This window comes from Ictidomys tridecemlineatus, chromosome 8 (assembly GCF_052094955.1).
Source record: "Ictidomys tridecemlineatus isolate mIctTri1 chromosome 8, mIctTri1.hap1, whole genome shotgun sequence".
Classification (NCBI taxonomy): Eukaryota; Metazoa; Chordata; class Mammalia; order Rodentia; family Sciuridae; genus Ictidomys; species Ictidomys tridecemlineatus.
The window spans coordinates 135,850,189-135,877,769 of NC_135484.1; the positions used below are offsets into that span (position 1 = coordinate 135,850,189).

Consider the following 27,581-nt stretch of genomic DNA (forward strand, 5'->3'; position numbering starts at 1 on the left):
TGGGGGCTTGGAATGTATGGGGATGTTGCTCAGTGGTGGAGTTATGTTCTTAGTAGGCACAGAGATTATAAGTTCAATTTCCAGTACTACAAAAAAAAAGTGACTGCAAAAGAGTTGTTCAATTTGATTCTGGAGGGATAAAGATATAATTCTGCCCTTAAGATATAATCTTGGTAGTTTAGTTTAAAAGCATAAACTTTGGAACCCACATATCTGAATTTAAATCACATCTCAATAACTATCTGGCTATCTTGTCTAGTCGTGCCTCATTGTATTTTTCTATAAAATGAAAATTATAATAATAATATCTACCTCACAGAGCCAAATGAGTTAGTATTTGTAAAGTTCTTAGAATACTGCACGAAATAAACACTGTATAATATGGATTTTACTGTTTTTGTTGTTGTGGTTTTATCTAAACCACTTATAACAATGTCCAGCATAAAGCAAGCACAATATAAATACTTATTGAGAGAACTGTCTGAAAGTGTAAAGGCATGCATTTTCATGTTAGGTGGGCATAATTAAGGATGTTGTCTGTGAGAATGAAAGGCACACTAAAGAATTTGAGAGAAAAATCAGATTTGGATTTGTTAGCCCTGATCTGGGACAGCTCTGTGTGCTAAGGAAAGGACTTAGAATAAAGACATGAACAGAGTAAAGGGACAGCATCAGGGAAGACTTTGGGAAAGTGGTAAGTTTGAGGTGAAATTTGAAGGAAGTGACCTGAAGAGACAGGAAAGAGTCATAAATTCTCCGGGGTGATTATAACAATCTGCTAGTTAAGCTCTCAGGCCTTTTTTTTTTTTTTCATGCTAGGAAATTTCTGGATAGACTTAAGTCTCTTCAGGTAGGAAGCAATTTAACTCTAATTTTTGTTCTTTTTATTTACATATCATGTCTTAATCCTTTAAAATATGTGTGACTAATACTTGAGTACTTTATCTATAATCTTTAGGAAACATATTTAGTGATTTTGAATGTTTCTTAGCATGTGCCTTACTTTATGACATTTTTTTTTCCTTGCAAAGCTTGTAATTACTTGAGGACAATAGGAAGATGCACAGGTTTTGTATAAATTAATAAGTTTTTAAAAAGGATTAGTAATCTGAATAGAAAAATCCTTATGTTTAATGGCAGATGGCAACTTCCGTTTCAAAAGTACTTATTCACATTGGATTCCATTTATATATCATAGAAACTTGATCCATTTTCTCTGAGTAGGAATGGTCAGGCAGATTTGGGGATCTTTCTTCCTAAAGCCATAATGCCCTTACTTCTGCCAACTCAGCATTGTTATGTTGAAACAATTTTCTCTTCATCTTTCAATGGAGAAGAATATGTTCTTCTTCATCTTATCAGTTACTTCTAGATCAGTTACTTCTAGACATATGATTTTCAACTGCTTAGATCTTACCCTACCAAAATAACGCTGAACAGGAATGCCATTTCCCCACATTCTATATTCATGGTAGAGACTGTTACAGCATTCTTTGAACAAATTCTCACCAATTGTGTGTGTGTGTGTGTGTGTGTGTGTGTGTGTGTGTGTGGTAATTATTGCAATAGCCCTATGAGGTTGTACAGATGAGGACACTGTGAATCAAAAAAGAAACTTACTGAGGATCATAACAGCTAAAAAGCTAAAAGAACCAAGATTCAAACAGGGTTCAACTTTCCTTCCCAAATCTCTCACTTAATCATTGTGTGAATAGAAAAATTACTGGTACCAGTGATGAAGTGTTTTAATTACTGGTACCAGTGATAAAATGTCATTGCATTCCTGTTACATATTTGACAATTTATAACAGCATAAATGTTTGTGTAGGAGTAAAGAAGGTGAGCCAGACAGTGGTAAACAGGAGATTACAGACAATGAAATGACAGGCAACAAGGAAAGAAAGAGTGAAGGAGTTCCTAAAAAAGGTAATGAAGGCTGGGGATGTAGCTCAGTTGGTAGAGTGCTGGCCTCGCATGCACAAGGCCCTGGGTTCAATCCCCAGCACCATAGAAAACAACAAAAAACAACAACAACAAAAAAAGTGGAGGACATGAAAGTGGTAAGAAAAGCATAACTTTGGGCTGGGGATATAGCTCAGTTGGTAAAAAACTTGCCTTGCATGCACAAGCCCATGGGTTTAATCCTCAGCATCAAAAAAAAGGTAATGAATCAATGTTAAAAAATAAATAATTAATAAAAGATGAATAACAAAAAGTAGTACAAAAGGATAAGTGTGTTAGAAGGAATAATGAATTAAAGTAAAAGAAGATAGTTATATTTCACCAGGAAGAAATGTACTCATTGTTTAGAAAAGGCATAACAACCTGAAAATATAGGCCTATGATGAAAATCCAGCAACTATAATTGCTATTGAGTTGTTGTGTTGGCACTATAATTATAATATATGTGCAAGTGGTCCAGATGAACAAAAAATTAGGACAATCAAAATATTTATACTTGTTCATAAAAGAACAGTTATGGCATTGCAGTAGGCAACTTTGAATTCCCTACAATTATTGCTTCTGATTTTTTTTTTCCTAGAATCAGGGAGGATTACCAATCCCAAATGTACTTTTCTTTTAAATCATAAAAAACACCTACATTTTCATGTTCCAGTAAAGAAACATAAGTGTCTTAAAATATCTGCATTTAGTTTTTTCATGTACTTTATTCTTTGTCTAGCTGTGGGTAAACAAGATACATCATCATTAACTGAAGTTGTAGAGCAACTTGCAAAACAACAACAATCACAAACATCAGAAATAGAAAGAAACTAAAAAGTTCTATTTCATTTGCAGGTAACTTATTTCATATAATCTTTTAAATTTCTTCAAAATTTTATTAGGAAAGAAGGTTTTAAGAGAATTTCATATTAGGAATCAATTTTAAATTCCTATTCATTCTCTCAGTTTTTTTTTTACATTTAGGATTAAGTGACCATTAAAAATTAAGAAATATATAACTGGGATCTTTCTGAGAAAGTAATTGTTATATTATTGCATATTTCCTTCTATTATGCATCAGTTCTTTTCTGAACCTGATAAATGTATATTTTTATGTTAAGTGATTTTCCTATATACATTATGAATCAAAACAATTAATTTTCCTCTCATGCCGAGTACCATGAATTAATAATGATAATGTTGAAGTATATTACAGAATAAACTTCATGAGCTTGAAAAATAAATAGCAGCTGTTTGTGCAGAAACTAAAGAAACAGAGAGGAAAATTTATAAGAGGATGCTGTCATAACGAATTCCAGACTTCCATGTGGAAGCCTGGAATCTCAAATCCTTATAAAAAGAGAATGTGAAGCTTAAGTTTGATAGCAACATAGGCCAAGAAGATTTTGAGGAACGCTCAATAAAATATAAGATTCACTATGCAAAATTAAAAGCACAAAAAGACAGTTTGGGGGAGATAGAAGTCCAATGGTCATGTATAATTAAACTCTGTGAAAAATGATATCTAGTTAAAAAACTAAAGACAATGAAAGTGGAACTTATGCAAGATCTCCAAAATCCAGGAGGGAACTAAATGACACAAGTACAGGTCTGAATTGTTACTAATCAAAAACTTTTTCTTTTATCCTAATTCTAAATATATATTAAATAGTACATTTACCATTAACTTAATAAGATGCTATTTTACTACATTCAGAAACTATTTTTAAGAATTTTTAAGAACACAATTTTTAAGAACATAGATAAGTATATAAGTTATACAACTATCTCAAATGCGCAAATGCATAAAGGAAATATTTACAAAAACATTGTGGATTTCTAAAAATATATAGTCAAACAAAATCATAGTGAACAATTAATCCATTTGTTGCAAAAAGAATAATTCAGAAAAAGGCTGAGGCTCTAGCTTCTATGCTAATGCATCTAGAACAATTTAAATCAATTTGGTATGATTAATGCTGTTATGCAAAGAATCTGAATTAAGAACTGCACCTTAAGCATCTTTGTATTTCTCTTACTATTCTTCAAAGAATAGTCAATAAAAAGTATAAACTTAAAATACCATTTTTTTTCTTTTGCTATTAAGTATACTTTGCAATATTGCCAGGCAAATGCCACCATAAATTCCACTTTCCTTTCTCTTAATTTGTTTTCACTTCTGAGTTTTCAAAGTAAGGTAGCTTTGTTTGAATAACAGTTATGTATCTAGTATACCTACAGAAGTATTAATCTAGTTCTATGTATCATAATTAAAATTTAATTTATCCAGTTTTCTTAAAATATGGCAATACTGAAAGTTGAAGATTTATAGGGACAATGATTTTTTGACTTGTGTATTTTACATTTAGTACATATACAGGAAAACATTTCAAAGCTAAAGAATAAATTATAACTATAAAAGAATCTATTATTGAAAAAACTTGTTTTCTTGAAGAATAAAAGAGGAGACATGAAAAATTAACAAAAGAAATAGAGGTAAGTGTTAACTATTGAAATTTCAATGTTTTATGAGATTATTTTCTTAAGCATCTGCTATCTTCATGTTTCCATAGTTTACTCTCAATTATCAAAACAGCTAGAGGACCAAAAATTATAAAATTCAGTAGATAAATACATATTATTAATAGATAGATAGACCCCTCATTCAAGGTTGTTTAAATATGTGAATATATTCAAGAAAAAGAAATAGTACTATTTAAATTTGGCCTAGAATTCTTTCAGGTTTCATTGCACCAACAGCTTGATACCTGTTTAATGGCAAGAGAGCAGAGGCTATAGTCATAGAAGATGACAATTTCTACACACCAGATACTCCTCGAAAAAAGGTGAAAAACAATGGAAATTATCCTTCTCTGATTACATATTTATAATTCTCAAGAGCCAAGTTTAAAAAAAAGTAGTATGCAAAACCAAAACTGAGACAAAATTCTCATCACTTGCAGACTTTTATAGTCAGTTATTATTTATATGAATGGAGAACCAATATGGAAAAGAACACACTTTTAATAGTAAAAATGCTTTCCACCATGACAGCATTAATATGGAAACTAAGCAGATTCATATTTTCACTTGATTATGACTAATCTGACACAATACAAAAAGAATCTGAAGTATTAAAGATAAAATCCTTACCTTACATGTTCTCAATAAAGAGATACCACGGAAGTACACCATAATAGAGAAGACAAGACTCAACTCTTAAATTTTTTGCTGAACCTGGTAAGGTGTAGAACACCTGAAGTTTTAAACACTATTGGTGTATGTATACATTCTTAAAAGCATTTTGGAAAGGAATTTGAGATTACCTAGTACTTTTCTTACGCTGACATGTTTTATCAAGGCACAATTGTCATAAGTCCACAAATTGTAAATGTTTTGATTTTTTATTTTTATATGTTCTTTTTAGTTACACATGACAGTAGAATCCATTTTGATACATTTAGACAAGCATGGAATATGTCCTATTCTAATTAGGATCCTGGTCTTGTGCATGTACACGATGATGAGATTCACTATGGTGTGTCCATATCTGTACATAGGAAAGTTACATCAGATTCATTCCAGTGTCTTTTCCATTCCCATTTCTCCCTCCCTTCACTTCATTCCCCTTTATCTAATGCAATGCACTTCTTTCTTCCCCATCCCATTATTGTAGGTTAGCATCCACATATCAGAACATTCAACCTTAGGTTTTTTGGAATTGGCTTATTTCACTTAGCATGATAGTCTCCAGATCCATCCATTTACTGGCAAATGTCATAAAGTAATTGTTCTTTATGGCTGATTAACATTCCATTGTGTATATATACCACAATTTCAATGCTAAAGGGCATCTATGTTGTTTCCATAGCTTGGGTAAGTGAAATGTACTGCTATAAACATTGATGTAACTTGGTCAATGTAGTTTGCTAATTTTAACACATTTGGGTAAAAGTTGAAGAGTGGACTAACTAGATCAAATAGTAGTTCCATTCCTAGTTTTTTAAGGACTCTTCGTACTGTTTTCCAGAGTGGCTGCACTAATTGGAGTCTCACCAACAATGTATGAGTGTAGCCTGTTTTCCATTTCCCACTAACATTTATTGTTACTTGTAGTATTGATAATTCCCATTCTGTTTGGAGTGATGTGAAATCTCAGCATAGTATTTGTTTGTTTGTTTTTGAATTTCAAAGTGTATTTTGATATTTTTTTCCTATTTGATTTTCATTTCTCTAATTGCTATGGATGTTGAACATTTTTTCATATATTTGTTAACCATTCATATTTCTTCTTTTTCTCTGGAACATTGCATAGTAGACACAGTTAATGTTCTGTCCAGATCCTCTCAGATCTAGTTTTCTCCTTCCCAAGCAGCCCTATTGAGGCATGCTTTTACCTCCAATTGCTCTGATCTGAGACTTCCCTTGGAAGGTTTGCTATCCTCAAAAGGATTTTGCCTGATTCTGCAGTTTGGCTTTGCCCTTTTATCCTTAAGACTTTAATAATAAACCACTTACACAGGAATCTCAGTCTGAGTCCACTTCCAGGAATCCCAAACTAAGTCACCTTGTGGAAATAATCACACAATGCAATCTTCATTTTCTTTTTTTTTTTTTTTTTTAGATTTCAGCCAGTTCTACTTTTTTTTTTTACATATTTGAAGAAGTAATTAAAAAGACAATGTTAATCAACTTTTTAAGTCACACAATAATAGAGAAACTAATGGTTTGTTTGCCAAATTCAATTGGATGTGGGGCCAACTGCAATAAACTTCAAAAAAAATCTAAGTCTGTGGAACCTGGACTTTAAAAAAAGCAATTGGAATTAACACTGCTCTTACATTCATGGCTCAAGGAAGCTGTCATGTTTTGTTTCTTTGTATGGCAGATATAACAATATTGGTAGAAACAATGTAACTTTTCACACAGATAAACATCAAGAGACCAATCTGTATACACAAACTAAAAATTGAAAATGGATCCATTTAGATCTTACATTACTGAATCATATAACAAATGTGAATTTGTTGACAACTTCCCAGAGACAGAACAGTATTAAAAATCGGTCATCTTCATCATTCTCCAAAATTATTCCTCATTTATTTCCCCATCCTCATCACAATCAGCTTCATCAAGCATTTCCTGCAGTTCATCATCTGTTGAATTCTCCCTGAGCTCCTTGGCTGCTCTCCTGATATTACTTAGTGTTATCCTCCCAGTATCATCATGATCAAATAATTTGAAAGCCTTCAATATTTCTTTTACATCTTTCTCACTCCTTTTTACACTGATAATGGCAAAACAATTTTCAAAACTAATGGTGCCAATTCCTTCTTTGTCCATTTCAGCTATCATTTGTTTAGCTACTTCTTTCTTTGGTTCAAATCCTAAGGCCCGTGATACAATCTTAAATTCCTTCACATCTATGGTCTCAGAGCAATCAGCATCAAATAAGTCAAAGGCCTCTTTATTTTCTTGCTTCTGCATTTCATTCAATTCATTTTTTGCTGCTCTTTTCTCTGAACATGTCGCCCCTCCTGCTGCACCACCTGCTCCACACCCACATTGCTAGGGTCACCTGCAATCTTCATTTTCAAGACATGACTATTGTTCTATCCCTCCTTCTCCCTCACCCCAGATCAATTCCACTCACAGCAGCAGCCAAAATTAAAAAGAAAAAAAAAGGACAACATGATAAGAAAAAAATGAAGGAATAAGTTAGGAAAAACTTCAGTACCTTGGAAATCATAGTTCCTCCCCACTTGCAGAAATTTGACATAATTTATTCACTTTTTTAAACAAACATGCCAAAAGACCCAAATTTTATTATATGCATTTAATCCACCTCTCAAAGTACATATTACCTATCAAAATAATCACTATTTTGTATTATGAATCTTTTTTAGTTTAATACCCTTAGAATCTACCAGGTTGTTACAAACAACACATTTAATAAATAAATCTTGCCTCTGTAAGTCAAAGGTGAAAACTTGGAATATTTTTTCAAGTGTGTTGAGGTCACATGACATTAAATAATTTACTAGAAAACTCAAACAACCAGACAAAAAGTTCATATTTGAGGAAAATCTTCTGGCTGCTTTCAATTCCAACTAGAAGACAAAGACAGGAACAGGGACACAAGCAAATCATGTGCATATCCATAGATCTTATGTCATCATCTAATCATCCTAATTCTCACAAACCATTCTGTCCTATCTTTTCTATGTTTAAAAATTAGCAGATCCCGCTTTCATCATTCGGTGTTCCAGCTCAAGAACACCAGAGTAACCACTTGATAACATATCAAGAGCTATGAACTCAGAAAATGACAAGGAAAAGTGGAACTACAGGACAAAATATCATAGTATGACTATGCAGTTGTCAGCATTTATCACCACAATTACAGACAATTTATAGTAACTTTAAAAGCATTTATTATTCAGCTGGGATATAACTCAATGGTAGTGTACTTGCTTCCCATGGTGCAACCCTGGGTTCAATCCGTAGCACCATAGAGGTAGGGAGGGGAGAGTACTTATTGTCAATACCAAACACTACCTTCCTGAAATCTTTATGTCAAAACTTAATATTAGTAATAATTTATCAAAAACAACAGTGATGTGAAAATCATTTTATTTTTTGTGAATATCAATATAACTTTTTTTTGCATTTGAACAATAATCTTAAACATTGATGTTGCTAGCCCTCAAAATTTGTAGCTTATAAATAATTTTAAACTGCTGCACAACGTTACACACATGTAGAAGTAGGGTACAGCCATAGGAGAAGATTTTTCTTTTTGTTCTATAGCCTCAAAAAGTTCACTCACATGAATTAGGTTTAAAAACAGAAAATTGATGATGAAAACTCTTAAAACATTTCACATGTTATAAGTCCTCTGTGTAAGGTATATGCAGACACCTTGAGGTCAGCTCATCCGATAACGGGTAAGGACCATATGTAGTAGTGTACAACCTAAGGCAGACACGGACCCTAAGCCAAATGCTTGTTGTTTAAACAGAGAGGGGGAGATGTTGAGAGCCACAGCCCAAGGGGCCCCAGCAAACTTCTAGCTGCCAACTGATTGGCTCCTCTGCGGTGATGCTCATAGGGCTGTTTCCCCGCCCTTTCAGACCACAGAGCTGCTCATTGGGGGACATTTTTTGGCTCTGCCCACACGACCCAGCCAATCAGCCTCAAGAGCAGGAGGAGTGGGGGAGGTGGAAAGGCTTGTGGGAAGTCGGTGGTGGCAGTTGGGCTCTGAGGATTTTCCTGAGAAGCTGTGTGGTGTGGTGTGTGTTCTAAAAATAAAGTTCATTTCTTTTTGACAAGTGGCTCCTGAATTGTGCCCAGCCAGACTGTGGCATTTAGTCATTGTGATGTGTTGACAATACACATAAATGCACCAAATAAGTTCCGCATTGTAAAAATAATACAGCCATTGAATATGAACCTATTCATGGGATTTGACACCTCAATTTGTAGTAGGTATAATCCTAAGTTAATTTACTTTCCTTATATAAGAAAAATTGCCTTAATAAATTTGTCTAAGATTGCCTTTCTATGTATTTATCATAATGCTCAACAATATGTGCTGAGAATATGGTAACATTCAGAATAATGGTGTTAAAGCTTGGCATGAGAGAAGAGAGCTAAAATATTCCTGCTGATACTTTGAAAATAAATTTCTCAATGGTTAGGCCTTTCCTAGAGAGTGAAAGGAAGTTGATATGTCTATTTTTAAGCTTAGTTTAAAAGTCTATAAATCCCACAATTTTCATAGTTTATAGGGATGCCATTCTCTTTGAATTGCCCAAAAGGTTAATGAAAATAGGGTTTCCCTAAAATCATAAACTTGCTGATTTGTTTGTCTTAAGGAGGTGGTTACTGATTTACTTTTAGTTGTATTTGACAATTTCAGATCATCTTGTTATCAATGAAAGCATTACTTCTGGAAGAATGCAATATCAAGTGGCAGGTTTTATTTTTTCTGAAATACAATGGACATAAGAAAGGAGGCCCCTACACATGAACCCAAGGGCATCATCTCATTGAAGACAGACTTCTCTCCAATTCTTTGATCCAACCAAGCTCCCAGTTCAAGAAGAGCCCTGCACACCTGCAACTGGTACAACTCTAGGCAACTACATTTCCCAGAGACAGCATGACATCACCTAGTCTGTGTTCTCAGTCCTCCCTTCCCTTTTCTTTCACCTCTCTCTTCCTATTCACATTCCATTGTCTTGTTTCTCAAAATCCTTGCTCTTAGCTAACTGTCATTCTCCTCAGGCAGTTGGTTGATAAAGAATTAAGCCGGTGGCATGCTGGAGCCAAACTGTACCAGCTTGTGAGAGATAATTGTTCAATATTCAGGGATTTTACAAGCAAACTTTCAACTTTTGGTAGCAAGTAATCAGCCTTGGAAGACATGTTTATACCCAGGAAATTGGCATTGTTAACACTCCCTACTGGCCTGTGAGAAGCTGGTTTATCTGCACACTACTGAGTATTAAACTTCCCAGGGGATCTTGCAGTCTTAGTGGGTACTCCTAAAAACCTTAAAGATTCAAAACGAACTTCCATCTCTGAGATTTCTCTAACAGGAAATATTTTCTAACAGGGGTAAGTGATAAAAATAATAGAGACATTTCCAAGGGTTACCACATAGACAAAACCCTATATCATCTTGATCAAAGTTGGCTCTACAGATATATACCACTAGGAGATATGGCAGGAAAAGGTCAGAAAGGCAATGCCTTTCTGGGTCAAGAAGGATTCCCAAAGATACAGGTACATGTAACCATTATATAAAACAATTCTGAAACACTGACTTGCTGAAACAGACTGTTTCCGAGTTACTGACCAAAACTAAGAAATGAAGCATGCTTTCAAAGAGAGGACCATGCTTCTTATACTACTACAAAGGATGTGGAGGTAATTCAATCTATGCACTAAAAATGAAATTTATTGAATGCCAATTAAATAATCTAATGATTTCTAAAACTGAAAATAGGTCTTAATATTCTACTGAGATCTTCCAAAGTCAAAACTTCTGGACTAGAGGCTAAAGAAAGGCCAACCTTTGTTACCTAAGTTGCATTGAACTGCACTTATTCATAGTCCCAGAATATTTTCTTTAAAAGAGGGAATGGATCAATGGTGCTTAATATAAATTAGTCATCTTTTCCATGTATGTCATTCTATGCTTCTCCAAGAATTGATTGTGTGCTAACTGTACCAGTCACTGTTATGGCTATACACAAGAACATTTAAGCTGTAGTCCCACATTGTGTTTCAAATTTAACAAATATTATAAAAAAGAGGTTGAGCTGTATGGTTCACTGATACTGCTCTGATTCACAATCAAAGTATTTAAGAATTGATTACTGCATATGATTATCTCATAACATTTCAAAAATAGACAGTGAAAGAAGTACTGCTGAAAGCCTTCATAGAGTAATATACAAAGAATTCACTTTCTAATTTGCTCACTATATTTAGAAAATGACATTTGAAACTTATAACCTTTTACCTTTAGTTGGATCTTTCTTTTTTTTTTTTTTTTGATCCAATCCATTAATCTGTGGCTTTTAACTGGGGAGTTGAGAACAGATGCATTCAGGGTTATTATAGATATGTGTAGTTTTATAATATTTTGGTTTGTTTTCTACATTTAATTCTGTCTTAATATTCATTTACTTGGTTGCTCTTCTCATGGTCATCATCTATTTAGGAGCTTTGGGAGTTCTTTTTGGGTACATCTTAGTGCAGTTTCTTTTTGAGTATCTTTGTAGTGCTACTTTGGTGATCATAAATTCTTTTAGCTTATCCCTGTCAGGTAAAGCTTTTCTTTCTGCATCAACTTTGAAAGAGCTTTGCTGAATTTAAAAATCTTAACTGATAAATTTTTTCTTTAAGAGCTTTCTTTGATTATCTCATTCTGGGCCTTGCTCTTCTTTAGGATCTGAGTTCAGAAGCCAGAAGTGAGCCTTAGTGGCTTCCTCCTAAATGAGACCTGATGGTTTTTTCTCTCACAGCTTTTAGTACTCTTTCCTTCTATTCTATGTTAGGTATATTTTGATTATCATGTGTAAAGAAAGAAAAAGTTGAAACTGAGAGAAGATTTTTTAAAAAGATAAAGAAAAATGAAACAAAAGCTTATATATATTTATAGCTACACGTATTTTGTCTTCTATTTTTGATTTTTGTATATTAAGAAAAAAGACAAATCAAAAGTTTCCAACCCAGGCTAGGTGAAATTGGACAAGAGAAAAAAGCAGGCCCTACAGCAAATATCTTTCTGACACCTGCGGCTTCCAAAACCTCTAAGAACACTCGAAATTGACTGTATGAAAATTTATATTAAATTATGTAATGAATATTAAATAATCTGATTTATGTTAAATTTTATTTAAATTAAATTAATTTCTTTACATTTTATTAAATTAATTTAAATCACATTTAATAAATTTTTAAATATAAATTGTTATAATTTAATATAAATTAATTTTATTAAATCAAAAAAAACTAATTAAATTTTAAGTGCTACATCAAAAAATAAATTTAGATTAAATGTAATAAAACTACCATAAAATTAATAAATTAAATTTAAATTAAATGTGATAAAAATTAAATTATATTTAAATTACAATATAATTTATATTTAAAAATTGATTTCATATTAAAGTTTATTAAATTAATTTTAATAAAGAATGTCCTTTAATGGTTCTAAAACTACAGGTTTCAGAGAAGCAATTGCCACATAATCTGCTTTCTCTCTTCTCCGACTTTGCCCAACTCAAGCTAGAAATTCGATTCATCTTTTATCTTAATTTACAAAAATAAAAAAGATTAAATTTATATACTCTTTTTGTTAACCCAGAGAAGCATTTAGATAAACAGTCCATATTTTAATGATACATTCTTATAATTTATAAGTCTTTTGGTTTGACTCAAACTTAACGTGTAGAAAATATTTTCCTTATGAACATATTTAACTCCTAGAAAATTGAGTTTAACCTGAAGTGACTTTTTAGACAATTAAAAGTAGTTAAATGGATAGGTTCATAGTATTTTGATTAAAAGAATCTTAGAATTAATCCACTAAATTTTTTTATTTGGGCCCTCCAACTGTAATTTTCTTTTAGTAGTTGTACAATGTTTTCTTTGATAAAGAATTCACAACTTCTTGCTACATCATACTCTAACTTTGGAGATATATCTTTATCATATGGGTTGGATTTTTCTTTTCCGTCATTTAAATGTATCATTTTTATTTTAATATAATTAAATTTAACAAATATTATAAAAAAGAGGTTGAGCTATATAAGTTCACTGATACTGCTCTGATTCACAATCAAAGTACTTAAGAATTGAATACTACATACAGTTATCTCATAACATCAGAACAAATTTTAATAAACCAAAAGTGCTACAGCAAACAATCAAACAATAATTTTAAGTGTAACATGAAAAAAAAACAAAAACAAAAATAAAAACAAAAAAAATAGGTAGCTCTATATATCAGGGTTTTCTTCTTTATCTTTTTTCTATCAATATATGACTTTTTTTCCAAAAGGAAAAAGTACCTTGAGTTTATGAATTCTGTAAGGTACTAAATTATCTCTGGCTTGATAATTATCTATTGCCTTCAAAAGTCCCTTAGTACAACTCCAGGGCTGTTGTCAAGGGGTATTGGTAACAGTGTACAGTTCAAATGAAGATGCCCAGGTCCACCAGGTCCAACCAAGTCCAGCGGGGTTAATAAGAGTCACAGCTTCCAAATGGGGAGCCAAGAATGGCTGAATTCTGTTCCATATTTACAACTTCCTGGTACTTTTACACCTGGCTTTCTCCTTCCTGGTGAGTATAAAAGTTTCATGGTATGATCAGAAATTTTTCTTTGTAGAATAGCTGGATGAGATTCTGTTTCTAGAAATGGAACCAAAAGTCCTGAAAAAGAACTTTTAAGCCTAGTTTCCTCAGCTGGTATCAAAGGTATGTTGGGGTCACTTTTGGATCTTCCCATTCAAAATGCAAATCCTTGTTCTCTTTTCCATAATGCAGGTCTGGAGTCGCTGGTGGACGTCAAGGACATCCTAGGTGTATGAAACTAGAGACATTCTAGCATGAAGAGCTCTTCTCTCCATGTCTTTCTGCTGGATAATTTGAGTGAGTTTCTCAACCTCATCTTCCGACAGCTGGTCTATCTGTCTGGTTAAAGACATATTCTTTGAATTCTGAAGTTTAATCTCAATTATTCGTTCTTTGACTCTTTTCACAAAATTTTCCATTTGGGCTTTACAGATGGCATGGTTTTCACTCCGATTTTCTGTATTAAGGCTTTTCACTTTTGTTTCTGGAAAACTATCAGCATTCTCTGTTTGAATATCCTGTCTCTCTTCATGCCCCTGGGCTTTGATTTGTTCAATGGTTTTCTGCAAATTCTTAATTTCCTTGTCTTTTTGAAAAAACAGTTGAGTATGTGCAGCCTTCATCTGCTCATACTGGTATTTAAATTTATCCATTTCCTCCTTCTGCTCCTGTAGTGAATGAAGTAGTTGCATGTGACTCTGGTTTTGATCTTCAATGACCTTTTGATGATGTGTAACTTCCTCTTCCAGATGATTCTTGATGATATTCAGTTGAGATACCTCAGATTCCAGTTCTGTGATACTATCAAGGGTTTTAGGCTCAGCCACAGCTACAACTCGATTCTGCTGTTCCCTAATTCTTTCCAATTCTTCTTGCAGATGAGTGTTTTCTTCTTTCATGGAGCTGAAACTTCTGGCTTTTGCCTCTATGGTCTGCCTTAAAGTTTCATTTTGTTTTAAGGCCTGAGAACACTTATCTAAATCCTTTTGCAGTGCTGAATTTTCTTGTTTGAGTTGGTCAATAGAAACTTCTTTCTCATTTAGAAGTTGCATCAATTGCTTCTCTTCTTCTAAAAGAGATGCCAACATTTCCTTAGTTTCTTTTTGATCAGTAGCCATTTGCTCAATATTCTTTTTGAGTCCTGCTATTTCAAAGTCTTTCTCTTGACTGAGTTGCACTACACGCTCCTGTTCCAGCTGTAAGGCAGAGGTATTCCACTTACATACATCTGAGAGTTCCTGAATTGTCTGCCTGTAACTGTTTGCTTCTTCCAACAGTCTCTTTTTGGCCTGACACAGTTCTACTTCTATCTGTACTTTCTCTCTTTTCAGCGTCTCCATAATAGTGTCTTTTTCTAGAGAAATTTGGTTGTTACCAGCAATAGATTCTTCCAACTGATGCCTTACATCTTCACATGCTGAAATCAACTTGTCATTTTCCATTTTGAAATCAAAAGCAACTTTTTTTAAATTTTCATTGAGCTGTTCTACTTCTGCAAGATTTTGCTTCAAGTTTGTAATTTCGACTTCCCTTTCTTTAAGCAAGTCATCCTTAAAATTTCTGTTAGAGTCTTCGTTAACAGCATGTCTTAACTTGTTCCGAACTCTACATAATTCCTCCTCCTTTTGGCTAATATGTTCCTTAAGTTCCAGGTTTTCCTGCTGGATGTTTAAACTACTTTTCTGTGACTGACTTAGCTGACCTACTAAATCTTTGACTTTATCTTCAAGCTTCTGCTTGGTTAAATGCAAATCACGGAGGCTCAGTGCACTCTCAGTTAACTTTTCTTTCTGTACATGCAACTCTTTAGTCATGTCCATATTATCCTCCTCAAGTTGATGAACTCTCTCTTTTTCATCCTCTACATCTTGTTTCAACTTCTGGATTAGACCATCTCCTTCATTTTGCTGTTTTGATAGCTTATCTATTATCAAATTCATGTGCTTTGTATCTTCCTGGTGCTCGTTTTTCAGTTCTTCTAACTGAGCTATCAGCATTTCCTTTTCATTAATACTCTCATTCAGTTCTTGCTCCTTAGCCTCCAAGTTCAGTGTTAACTCATGTATCTGTACATTTAAATTCATGTCATTTGAAGCATTACTTTTAAGGACTTCACATTCCCAGCTAAGTTTGCAAAGTGATATCTGAAGTTCTTCCTTTTCTTGACTCAATAATGACTTCTCCTTTTCTAAAACTTGCACATGCATTTGAAGTTTCAGATTGTCTTCAGCAAGACTGGTATCCTGCCTTAAACTACTCAGTTTCATTCTTTCATTATGAGTATCAGACAGGGCTTGTTGTAGTCTGAACACTTCTCCCACTGATGAACTCTGTGGAGGAATTGTTCCCTTTTCTGCCACAGGATCACTCTCCTCCATCACAGAAGGCTGCAATTTACTGCATTCCAGTTTCAAGTTTTCAAACTCTTCAGTTATTTGTTGCTTTTCAACACTGAGATGCTCTTTTTCTCCCTTCAGGACATCTCTGTCGTGTTCTGCAGAAGATAATTTTTTCTTTATGTCTTTTATTGTATCCTCAAGTTCTCTGATTCTTTTTATGGACTCTAGTTTTTCACTTTGTAGAACCTGAATCATGTTTTGCATCTCCCAGACATGAGACTCATCAGTTAGTATAACTCTTGAGTCACCTTGGTGTAACAGCTTTTCAAGTTCTGCAATCCGTCTTTCATAGTCATTTGACTCCTGTTGATGCTGGTGATTTAACTCCGCCAATTTTTGTTGATGTGCATTCTGCAAAATGGACATTTCATGTTGGTGATGATCCATGTCCTGACTTCGGTTTTGTTCCAGGACCTTAATAGTATGTTGTAGTTTGCAGACTTCACCGAGTCCATAACCAAATGAACAAGGTGCTTTGGTTGCTGGTACACCACCCACTCCTGAAGGTAATGAATGAGCAGCTGACTGCACGCTCAACAACTGCTTCTGCACTGCCATCTGGCTTGCTTGAAAATGGCCGATTTCTACCTGTTTCTGTTGCAGCTGATTTTGGTAGCTTGTAGATTGAAGGTTTATTTGAAACTGTAATGCTTCATCCTTTCTTTCCAGATCAGTACAATACTTTTCAAGTCTTGTATTCTCGGGTCTCCACCTTGATTCTGTGGCTTCAATTTTCTTTCTCCGACAACGAAGTGAACCGGTTTCCACAGCTTTGGAGACCTCCTCAGGCATATCTATGGTGCAGCCGGAGACTTGGCCAGTGGGGGAAGCCAAGCTGCCTCCCTCCTGACCCAAGGACTGGCCCAAGCCGAAGCCTAGGCCTCTAAACCACGAAGACATTGCTAGAGCTTCAGAGAGCCCTCAGCTCTGCTCCAAAAACCACTCTATGGCCATCCACCTTCCAGCTGAATGTCCTGGAGTGTTGCTAAGGTCAATTATGACAAAAGCATTCAGAATTCCAGGCAGCGCAGGGTTCCTGCCACCCTTGGTGCTCTGCCTTAAACAGAGGCCTGGCCTGGGCTTTCACCAGGAACTTGCCGCCAGGGGCTCAGTCACCCTCATGAGGCCTCTGCTCCGTCCCTGGACTTTCAGCCCTCTGGTTGGGTGAATTCTCCCTCAGAATTAGTGACTCCCCCAGGTCTGTGGGCTGCTCCTGCCACCTCCATGCTGGCCACCAGAACACCCCCATGTGACAGCCTTTATCCTGTCTTGGAGGCATGAAGTTGAAGTTCTGTCCTCAAGGACTCAAGTTCTGTTTTCTATGCCATCTAATCTGTTAGTGATATTTTCCAATGAAACTTTATTTTATATATATATATATATATATATGACACTGGAATACATTACAATTCTTATTACACATTTAGAGCACAATTTTCCCCATATCTGGTTCTATACAAAGTTTTTGCACACCAATTCATGTCTTCATACATGTACTTTGCATAATAATGATCATCACATTCCAACACCATTTCTAACCCCATGCCCCCTCCCTTCCCCTCCCACCCCTCTGGCCAATCTAGAGTTCCTCTATTCCTCCCAGGCTCCCTCTCCCTATCCCACTGTGAATCAGCCTCCTTATATCAAAGGAAACATTGGCATTTGGTTTTTTGGGATTGGCTAACTTCACTAAGCATTATCTTCTCTAACTCCATCCTATTACCTGCAAATGCCATGATTCTATTCTCCTTTATTGCTGAGTAATATTCCATTGTATATATATGCCACATTTTTTAATCCATTCATCTATTGAAGGGCATCTAGTTTGGTTCCACAGTTGAGCTACTGTGAAGTATGATTTGTATCTTTCATTTCCAGGAGTTATGACTGGTTTCTTTTCAATATTTTTGTTTCTTTATTGAAGTGATTTTTATCTTCAATATTAGCTTTTTTTATTCATTGCTTAGAAATACTTTTAGTTTAACATTTTAATAGTCGTTTTTAATAATCTTTGAAATTTCATCTATTTACATATCTTTGGGATCCTTTGTTGGCAGATTCTGAATTTTGGAGGAGATTTCTTGGCCTATTTCCTCATGTTTTCAGAGGTCTTGGTTGGACTTGTGCATCAGTTGAGATGGATTCTCCTTCCTCTTTTAAGTCCTCTTGTGGATAGTTATCTTTTTTGCTTTATGAGTAGATATCCCAGAGTGCAATCTGTGGTGCCATCTGTGATTGTTCCTTCTTGGAACTTGTTTTAGTTTGTTTGTTTGTTTGTTTGTTTCTTTGTTTGGGGGTTTTGGTTTTGTTTCCCCAATTCTCTGCCCTTGAAGTAATGTGAAGGCTCAGGTGGGGCTAGATTATTATGTGTGGAGTGAGATTTGCTATTACTTACTTGGCTTAGTTGTGAGTATTATTCCACAGCAAGATCTCAACTCTGAGAACTTGAAATGTCCCAATCACTTTCTAGTCCCTCTTACAGGAAGTGGGAGCCAGGAATAGCACTACTGTTAGTAACAGATGTACAGTTTCTGCTGTCCACTTTGACATCCATAGCAATAATTGCCACCTATATAGGAATGTTGAGGTGAGCATCAGTACCATCGATACCAAAAATAAAAAATCATGAACTCAATTCAGAATTAAACAGCAGGTGTCTACTATGTCGTATATTCTATCAATAACCACAAGCACAGGAATTGGGTAAGAATTACATTAACTATCTAATTCTATTAGTCAATGGAATTAAAGTTTCTTAAGTAAAGAGAAAATAGGGTAGGAAGGCAAGAAATGTTTGAAATATGTTAAGTAAACAAAAGAGAGTCAGGAGATAGGTAGCTGATGTTGACCATAAAGAAGGAGTTACAAAAAATTAACTAAAATTAAAAGACAAAAGATGAGAGAGAGCATGAAAATTTGGAATTGGGGTGGAAAGAAACTAAAGAAATGGGATTAAGGACAAAAACCAATATACAAACAAATAAACTAATGTAAGATTAAAACAGTTTAAACCTATATATAATTATATCCCACCTATGTCAAAACAAGCCTAATAAACACATGCAAAAGAAAGCAATTAAATGAAAGTACATAAATATATATTTTTCTCATCCATCCACAAAATGAGAATAGACACACATACACACACACACACACACACTTGTACACCTCAAAACTTACAGAATAAAATAAATTATAAAGAAATAAAATACAATAATTACCCAACCCCAGGAATATGGTTCATTTGTCCCATAGCTAATAAGGAAAATGTGTATCATATGGTATAAACTATGTAATTGCTTACACACATTATAATTTACACACATCATAAGTTCAAGAACTCCAAACTCTCTGAAAGTTCAAGCATTCTTTGAATCTGAATGAAAAATATAGCACTCTTCAATAGGGGAGGCACTAGAGGGACACAAATTAAATAAGAAAGTCAAGTATAAATACACATGGAAAAAAGAATTTATAAAAATACATATAACCAATAGTATGAATTCATTGAATGGGTTAAGAGACAAAATAGATTATGAAACATCATGAATAATATATCTAATTATGTTTTGAAAAAGTAGCTATGGTTGAGTTTCAGGAAGCTAGAAATATTTAGCCATGTCCAAATCAAGCACTGTTTTCTCTGGGCTAATTATTTCCAGTTCTTCTCTCATAACTTAGTGGCTTAACATCACGCACTTCCACCATCCTACTCACATCTCTTTGGATATATTCTGCCTTGACATAATCCTATAGAAGATGAATAATAACAAGTAATAGTTGAAGGATAGCCCGATTGGCTGCTTATAAAAGAGGCCCAATCTATTTTTTATTGGGGAGGCCATTTTGTAGTAATGCAGCCTAAATTGAGAAGTGCTTTTTAGTATAATCATATTGTATTGCTCACTCATTTTAATCTTAAGTCTCCTAATCTGACACATTACATTGGCATACACAGGTTACATTCCAGCATATGCTGGAACATGGAACTCTTACAGTCATTTCATAATATATTCCTTACTTGCTCATCCTGAACCTTATGGAATAGTAATTAGAATATGACATTTGAGAATAAAATTTGGTTTAGTATAGTGAATATTTTATGTTGAAACTAAATATGGTCTACATGGGAAAATAAATTTTGAGGATATTCTCTTTATCATATTTGTTCTTTCTGCAACATCTTCAAAAACAGAGAGTATATTCTTCAAAAAGATGAATTATATTCAGGAGGCTGAGTCAGTAGGAGTCCATGTTCCAGAAACAAGTAAAAAGGAAAATGAAGATGGGAATGTAGCTTACTAGTAGAGGATTCTTGGGTTCAATCATTAGTACTACAAACCACCACCAGCACAACAAAAAACAGCAAGAACAACAAAAAAGAGTAATTCTAAGAGTTTGTATTTATTGAGACTTTACTGTGAGCCACAGTAACATTGTGAAGTAGATCAAAATGTATTTTAGAGATTATTTTAGATTATTAGATGAATAAATAATTTAGATTATTTTAGGAACTGATTATTTGCTATAATTCTTACATAAAGAATTTTTTAAAAATTATTCTTTTATTTTTTTATTTTTTCTAAGTAGTTATACATGACAGAAGAATGCATTTTGAGCATCACACATAAGTGGAGTATAACTTCTCCTTCTTCTGGTTGTACATTATGTAGAATTATATCAGTCAAGGTATCATATATGTACATATGGTAATAATGTTGGATTCATTCTACTATCCTTCCTACCTAACCTCACTCCCTTCTGTCTGATCCAAAGTTTCTCTATGCTTCCCTACCCTACTCCCTTACTGTGGGTTAGCATCCACATATCAGAAAACATGCAGCTTTTGGTTCTTTGGAATTGGCTTATTTCACTTATTATGATATTGTCCAGCTCCATCTATTTACTAGCAAATTCCATAATTTCATTCTTGATTAAGGCTGAATAATATTCCATTGTGTATATATAACACATTGTCTTTATCCATTCATCTACTGAAGGACATCTAGATTGTTTCCACAATGTATCTATTGTGAATTGTGATGCTATAAGCATTGATATGGCTGTGTCCCTGTAGTATGCTGCTTTTAAGTCATTTAGCTATAGACTGAGGAGTGGGATAGTTGTGTCAAATGGTGGTTCCATGCCCAGCTTGCCAAGGAATCCCAATATTGCTTTCCAAATTGGCTGCTCCAATTTGCAGTCCCACCAGCAATGTATCAGTGTAAATATTTCCCCACATCCTCACCAACACTTATTGTTGTTTGTATTCTTAATAGCTGCCATTCTGACTGGAGTGAGCCAAAATCGTAGAGACTCATGCTATGTAGCACGCAATCTTAAGAGATGGGTCCTGAGACATTTACAAATTCCCCAAACCAGAAATACCATTATAGCATGGAATTCCTCCCATAAAGTGCAGCCAAGAATTACTCAAACCTTTTAATTAACTCCTTAAGACTTATATAATTCTGTGAATTGAGAGCTAGACTCATTAATAAAGCTAATAATAAAATTATGTCTGGAAAATTTATTGAAAGTTTGTGAGTTTTCTCTCCTTACCTCCTCACAGAATGCATGACAAAATTCATCATATGCATCCAAACCACTTATCCATGTGGCATTCCAACTTCATAATTCATCCTAAATTTCTATTATTCTGAATAAGCACAGATTTCTTCACTTTTCTTCAGCTGTGGGCTGATACTATATGCTGGTTAGATTTAGAATGTTTTTTCTGTTAACTTGTTTTGCTTTTTCCCTGTTTCTTTGTTTAGAGGGGACATTTTCCAAAAGAGATAGAGACTTTCCTGTTTCACAACAGGTACATGAATGGAAACATGAGCTAAGAACTATAAAGTCAGGCTGAGATGAGGATACTTGCTGCTGAACAGGCTCAAGCCCAGGTTAAATGAAAACTCTGCAAACCATGTGTAAATTGACAAAGTTCCAATTATTACATTACGTGGACCACTGGAGTTCCTTGAAAGCAATCAAAACTGCATATGTAAATTCTCTAAATGTCTAAGGTGTTATAATGAATTTTAAAATATGCTAATATAATCTGCAAATATATAGCCTTTCTAAAGGGGGGTGGGAAGGAGAATAAATTGGTGAGAATTAGTGAGCCCTGTGAAAGGGGCTGGGTTATTTGCTTTACAATTTAGAGACATGATATCATTTATTTAATTCTTCCAACAACTTTTTTTGTTTTGCTTTTGTTCTGTTCTGTTTTTGTTTTACTGCTATTCATCCAACTAAGGCCTTGCTCAGCCCAAGTGTGTACTCTACTGCTAAGCTCTACCCCAATCCTCTCCCAATAAATTTAGGAGTTAGCTATATGATTCCTACTTTTATTTATTTTTATTTATATATGACAGTGGAATGCATTGCAATTCTTATTACACATATAGAGCACAAATTTTTCATATCTCTGGTTGTATACAAAGTATATTCACACCAATTTATGTCTTCATAAATATACTTTGGATAATGATGTCCATTGCATCTCACCATCATTTCTAACTCCATGCCCCCTCCCTTCCCCTGTAATTCCTCTGTCCTATCTAGAGTGCCTCTATTCCTCCCACTATGAATCCTATCCCACTATGAATCAGATTCCTTATATCAAAGAAAACATTCAACTAACTTCACTTAGCATTATCTTCTCTAACTCCATCCATTTAACTGCAAATGCCATGATTTTATTCTCTTTTATTGATGAGTAAAATTCCAATGTGTATATAGGCCACTTTTTTAATCCATTCATCCACAGAAGGGCATCTAGGTTGGCTCCACAGCTTAACTATTGTGAATTGTGCTCCTATAAACATTGATGTGGCTATGTCCATGTAGTATGCTGATTTTAAGTCTTTGAGGTATAAATCAAGGAGAGGAATAGCTGGGTCAAATGGTGGTTTCATTTCCAGATTTCCAAGGAATCTCCAGACTGCTTTCAAAATTGACTGTACCAATTTGCAGTCCCACCAGCAATATATGAGTGTACCTGTTCCCCCACATCCTCACCAATACTTGTTGTTGTTGTCTTCATAATAGCTGGCATTCTGACTGGAGTGAGATGATATCTTAGAGTAGTTTTGATTTGTAATTTCTCTAATTGCGAGGATGATGAACATTTTTTCATGTATTTGTTGACTGATAGTATATCCTCTTCTGAGAAGTGTCTCTTCAGGTCCTTGGCCCATTTGTTGATTGGGTTATTTGCTTTTTTGGTGTTTAGCTTTTTGAGTTCTTTATATACCCTAGAGATTAGTGCTCTATCTGATGTGTGAGGGGTAAAAGTTTGCTCCTAGGATGTAAGCTCTTGGTTCACCTCACAGATCATTTCTTTTGCTGAGAGGAAACTTTTGAGCTTGATTCCATCCCATTTATTGATTCTTGGTTTTAATTCTTGTACTATAGGAGTTTTATTAGGGAAGTTGGGGCCTAATCCCACGTGATGAAAATCATGGGCTACATTTTCTTCTATTAGACATAGAATTTCTGGTTTAGTTCCTAGGTCGTGATCTACCTTGAGTTGAGTTTTGTGCATGGTGAGAGAGACGGGTTTCATTTCATTTTGTTGCATATGGATTTCCAGTTTTCCCAGCACCATTAGTTGAAGATGCTATCTTTTCTCCAATGCCTGTTTTTAGCCACTTTGTCTAATATAATTTTAGTTTTAGGGGTTAGTCTCTGTGTCCTCTATTCTACTCGTCTGTTTTAGTGCTGTTTTTGTTACTATTGCTCTTGTAGTATAGTTTCAGGTCTGGTATAGTGATGCCACCTGCTTCACTCTTCCTGCTAAGAGTTGCTTTAGCTATTCTGGGTCTCTTATTTTTCCAGATGAATTTCATGATTGCTTTTTCTATTTCTATGGGGAATGCCATTGGGATTTTGATTGGAATTGCATTAAATATCTAGTGCTTTTGGTAATATGATCATTTTGATAATATTAATTCTGCCTATCCAAGAGCAAGGTAGATCTTTCCATCTTCTAAGGTCTTCTTTCAGTTCTTTCTTTAGGGTTCTACAGTTTTCATTGTATACATCTTTCACCTCTTTTGGTAAGTTGATTCCCAGGCATTTTATTTTTTAAGGTTATTGTAAATGGGGTAGTTTTTCTCATTTCCTTCTCAGAAAATTTGTCATTGATATACAGAAATGCCTTTGATTTATTGGTATTGATTTTATATCATGCTACTTTGGTGAATTCATTCACTAGTTCTAGTAGTTTTCTGGTAGAGTTTTCTGGGTCTTCTAGGTATAGAATCATATCATCAGCTAATAGTGCTAATTTAAGTCCTCTTTTCATATATATATATATATATTCCTTTAATTTCTTTCATCTAATTGCTCTGGCCAGCTTTTCAAGAACTATGTTGAATAGAAGTGGTGAAAGGGGGCATCCCTGTTCCAGTTTTTAGAGGGAATGCCTTTAATTTTTCTCCATTTAGGGTGCTGTTGGTATGGGGCTTAGCATAGATAGCCCTTACAATGTTGAGATATATTCCTGTTATCCCTTGTTTTTCTAGTGTTTTGAACATGAAAGGGTGCTGTATTTTTCAAATCCTTTTTCTGCATCTATTGAGATGATCATATGATTCTTATCTTTGAATATGTTGATGTGATGAATTATATTTACTGATTTCTGTGTGTTGAACCAACTTCCATCCCTGGGATGAATCCCACTTGATCATGGTGCAAATCTTTTTGATATGTTTTTGTATTCAATTTGCCAGAATTTTATTGAGAATTTTTGCATCTACGTTCATTAGAGATACTGGTCTTAAGTTTTCTAATACTCTACAATTTCCAACATTCTACAATTTATTTCAGGAAATAGAGAAACAGGCCACTCTTCCAAACACGTTCCATGAAGCCAATATCACCCTGATCCCCAAACCAGGCAAAGACACATCAAAGAAAGAAAACTTCAGAGAGAGCATGTTTTGAAATAAATTCTTTCTTCAGTCAGGAGAAAAGGTGCAAGAGTGAATTGGTAATACTTTTAGGTAAACTGCAACTTGTTTCTTTTGAAAATATTTTCTTATTTATTTTTATTTATAAATTACAGTGGAATGCATTACAATTCTTAGTACATATATACAGCTCAATTTTTCATATCTCTGGTTGTATACATAGTACACCACAACTTTTAAAATGCGATGGAAGAATGGGAAAAAAATCATATTTGGGTTACTGGAATTTCTGCAGCAATGTAGACTATAAGGCTATAGTTTCAAACACATAAACCTTAGCATATTAAAACTTATGAAAGGTCTTAGGCTTCATTGAAATTGACTCTATTTTACTCCCATCTCAAATATACTTTAAGTAAAACAAAGAAAACTTATATTCTTTAAGCTCCTCTTCAAGCTTATTATGTACATTTACCAATTATATGAAAAAATCAGATGCCAACTGGTTACAAAAGGCAAGTGAAACTAAGGTTAATTTTTTATCTATAACTTCCATGTAGAAATCCACATAGAAATATAATTATATTTTAAATCTAAAAATCTACCTATGCATCTATATATTTACACATATAGACAAAGAACACATCAGATGTCCACTGATTTACAGATAGTGAAGTCTGTAATATTATATTGAAAGTAACACTTCTTTCACTCAATTGCTTGGACCAGCTTTTTCACAACATACTTTAAAAGATGGTATGAGGAATGTGGAAAATACAAGTGTCATGGTTTAGACATGAGGTGTTCTCCAAAAGCTCATGTATAAGGCAATGCAAGAACCACCAGAGTGAAATGATTAAATTATGAGAGTTATAACCTAATCAATGGATTAATCAACTGATGTGAATTAACTAGATGGTCACTTAAAGCAAGTATCATGTTGCTGGAAGAGATAGGTCACTGGCAGCATGTCTTTGGGGTTTAGATTTTGTCCCTAGTGAGTGGAGCTTTCTTCTCTGCCTCTTTGCTGCTATGTCCTAAGCTGCTTTCCTGTATCATGCCCTTTGGCCATGGTGTTCTGCCTCACCTTGAGCCCAAAGCTATGTAGTCAGCCAACCACAGACTGAACCTCTGAAACTGGGAACCAAGTTAAACTTTTGCTCCTGTATGTTGTTCTTGTGAGGTCTTTTGTTCACAGTGATGAAAAAGGTAACTAAAACAACAAGGAAGGAAACTTTGGTAAAACAGCTAGTTCTAAATTAAAACTGAAAACTCAAGGAAGGCCAAAGTGTGGAAGGGTACTTTATGGGTACAGCAGTGGGCTTACATGGAGAGCCAGGTTAGTGGAATAGGCTCTGCTCATGTTCAAGGCCCACTATGGGATTTTTCTCATCTATTCTGTTCTTTCGTCTTTGGCTTCTGCATGAACCTAAATAAACACAATCTTTATCTAGAGGGGTATGTTCACCATATGGCATGGGCCCAGTTATTAGTTTCAGAGAGAAACCAAGTGTTGAAATTGTCTGTGGACATGGTGGTCTGCCTTTGAGGCAGATTGTTTGCTCAGGGTGAGGAGCTGGCTGCAGGGAGGAGGCATTTGCCTCTGCTGCTGAATTTATATTCTCCAAACAACTCTGTTCAGCTTTCCTATAGCAAAGGAAATCTCCTTCCATATGATTTCCATCATATGACTATCTCGGCCCTTCTCCATGAAAGCCCCTCGGATGTTTGAAACAGGTACAAAACCATCCATCTTGTAGCCCAATTTATCTCTCTACACCTTGCTTTTATGCACCTATATACCACTGCCTCCTTCAATAGGTGTCTCCTCACAATCCTTTTATTTTATTAGAGTATAAAAATAATCAATGACTAATGTATAAAATCCAAAGATGTAATACTCTTAATTTCTTGAAGTTTCTTTTATCTATCTTAATTCCTCTGGCAGATTACTGATTGTAAAGTGGATTAGTGTGGTCTAGAAGTGTGTGGTCCAGCTGGAAAATTGAATGTGTGACATAGACAATATCAGGAGGACAAAAAGTAGTTGTTTGAATTAAACTGGGTGAAAATGACATTGAGCTGGCTGATGATAGATAAGTGGAGGAATAAGGTAAGCCTGGCCACAGAAGATGCTCAATGAAGAGGTAGAAAAAGATACATGTTGTTTAGAGAACGGTGTGAAGTCAGTTTGGCAAATGGGTTATATGAAGGAGACGAAAAAGATTAAACTATAGATCTAGTGGGGCAGGATTTATTTCTGTCCAAAAAGTTCTAGGAATACATGCCATTATTGTATTTAAGGAAATGAATAGAATAAAATTTTTGTTGTTGCAATGTCATTCTGCTGGCAGGGTAGAAAAAGAATTGAAAGGAGCAAGCTGGGATCAAGAAGAGGTCACTTAGGAGGTTATCACAGAGACAGACATGGAGAAAGCTAGAG

General features: G+C 34.6%; 1 protein-coding gene and 3 pseudogenes across 14 annotated transcripts in view; 1 reads left to right on the forward strand and 3 right to left on the reverse strand.

Moving 5' to 3' along the window:
• LOC110597363 (serpin B6-like) overlaps nt 1-27,581 on the reverse strand; it is a 312,873-nt gene that overhangs the window by 275,678 nt on the left and 9,614 nt on the right. The window lies entirely within an intron of this gene.
• On the forward strand, nt 1,881-4,835 carry LOC144365819 (coiled-coil domain-containing protein 122-like; annotated as a pseudogene).
• LOC144365820 (centrin-4 pseudogene) lies at nt 7,033-7,431 on the reverse strand (annotated as a pseudogene).
• LOC144366320 (thyroid receptor-interacting protein 11 pseudogene) lies at nt 12,670-17,703 on the reverse strand (annotated as a pseudogene).